Source organism: Podarcis pityusensis (assembly GCF_964106645.2).
Source record: "Podarcis pityusensis genome assembly, chromosome: 12".
NCBI lineage: Eukaryota > Metazoa > Chordata > Lepidosauria > Squamata > Lacertidae > Podarcis > Podarcis pityusensis.
The window spans coordinates 54,810,117-54,812,286 of NC_138037.1; the positions used below are offsets into that span (position 1 = coordinate 54,810,117).

Sequence of the window (2,170 nt, forward strand, 5' to 3'; positions counted from 1 at the left end):
CGGAGTCTGCAGGGTCCCGGCTGGTTCATGAGAAGAGAGACAGTCCTTGAGGTATTGGGGTCCTGAGCAACATAAAGCCTTATAACCAGCAATTTAAATTGAGCCTGGAAACTAATTCAGGCCAGAATCAGTATAATATCTGGCAACAAGATGGTCCCTCACAACTGCCACCGCATCTTTCGCTTGGGACAAGTACCAGCTCATCCTCCTCTCTGAGCTCAGCAGAGGCAGTGGGGGAAATGGGGACATTCTGGGATCAAATCAAATCAGAAGCCGGCTTTCATAATTCCAGGTCCGTCACTGGAAAATCAGGACACTTGGAGGGTATGCAAGCTGTCTTCAAAGGCCCTACATATAGCACACTGCAGTACTCTAACTAGAGGTTACCACAGCATGGACAGCTGAAGCAGGCGATCCCTGTCTAGCTAGGATCCCACCAGCGGAAGCTGGTAGGAGGTACTCCATGCCACTGAGGACACTTGTGCCTCCAGTGACAACAGTGGATCCAGACGAAGCCCCAGACTGCAGACCTTCACCTCTTCCAAAAGAAGGTTGAACACAACCCATCCAGTCTAGGGAACTACCTAGTCCTTCAGTCTTGCCTGGATTTTTCATTTGTAGATTGGTATAAGCATGTTTGGTGTCTCACTCTCATCAAAAGATTGATGCAAGCATGTCCAAAGTCCGTTTCGGAGGCCTAATCTGGCCTGCTGGTTGATTAAATCCGGCCGCCGTGGCTGTATATGTCCTGGGGTAAAATCCTAAAAATAGCTCAACAACTTTGGTTGGCCCTCACGCATGTTCATGTCATCAAATCTGGCCCTCTTTGAAAAAAGGTTTGGCACCCCTAATGCATGATAGGTAGAAAGCGAGGAGCCAAACTGCTTCTACTCAATTTAACCTGGCACAATTTCTTAACTTTCTTAAACCCACCTCTTGAGATTTCACGATCTCCTAATTACCCAACTAGGGACACGGGTGGCGCTGTGGGTTAAAACCACAGACTTGCTGATCAGAAGGTCGGTGGTTCGAATCCCCGCGACGGGGTGAGCTCCTGTTGTTCAGTCCCTTCTCCTGCCAACCTAGCAGTTCGAAAGCATGCAAAAAGTGCAAGTAGATAAATAGGTATCACTCCGGCGGGAAGGTAAACGGCGTTTCCATGCACTGCTCCGTGCACTGCTCTTAGCTGCTTAGCCATGCTGGCTACATGACCCGGAAGTTGTACGCCAACTCCCTCTCAGCTCTTTGTTTTGTTGATGCCCTTTTTCTGTACTGAAATTTGCAAATAGAATTAATTTAAAAACCAGGGCTGGGGGCAGGAGGCAAACCTCCCTGATCCAGGAAGCCTTCTTATTGATGGCATCTGACATTACTACTAGTAAAGATTACCGTATTTACTTGAATGTAATGCACACCTTTTTTGGCCAAATTATGTCACGAAAATTAGAGTGCCTATTAGATTTGATGGCGCATTAGATTTGCGTAAATATGGTATTTCATCATTATCATTATTATTAATAAATGTGTAAAAGGCATTGTGAAAAATTATACAAATATCCGGATTCCTATACTAAAAGAACCAACTAATTGGATGTGTGTTGTATAGGCCTTATCTTGATAACTCCTGTATGAGGGTTATATGCATACAGTTTAAAGGCTTAGTTTTTTTAATGGCTAAGTTAGAAACTTCTGAAAAAACCTAGTTTATAATCGGAACTGCTGACACAACCTTGCAATAGAGGTGCTGGGCTGTAATCTAGAAGCACTGTTTTGACAGCAGTTATGGGATAATGCAATCCAGGCCTGAAGCACTTTTAGCTAAGTGTATCAACATGAACCTAATTTATTTAAACCTTCATCTAGTCATTCATATTAAAAAGTATCATGCACTCTGATATATCAAGAGAGACATTTTCTCTCCTCCTTGTATATCTCCAGTAGGTATACATGAAATCACACAACAAATAGGCTGTCTATTAAATTGCTGAGGTTGTGATTCCTAAGCCTTCTTTTGCTCATTGCCATTTAATAAACAGTAACATAAGCACAATATATCCTTTGAGTGTTAATATGTAATGAGAACAAACAGAGGACACAAGAAAGGTGGAGAAAAGGTAGATATATAAGCAAGAAAAAGTGAGTTATTGATTTTATTGACTGGTCTGTTAAC

At 42.9% G+C, this 2,170-nt stretch overlaps 1 protein-coding gene across 2 annotated transcripts in view; it reads left to right on the forward strand.

Annotated features, from left to right (window-relative positions):
• Positions 1-2,170, forward strand: part of POU6F2 (POU class 6 homeobox 2) — a 291,478-nt gene that overhangs the window by 122,705 nt on the left and 166,603 nt on the right. The gene's annotated exons all lie outside the window — the stretch shown is intronic.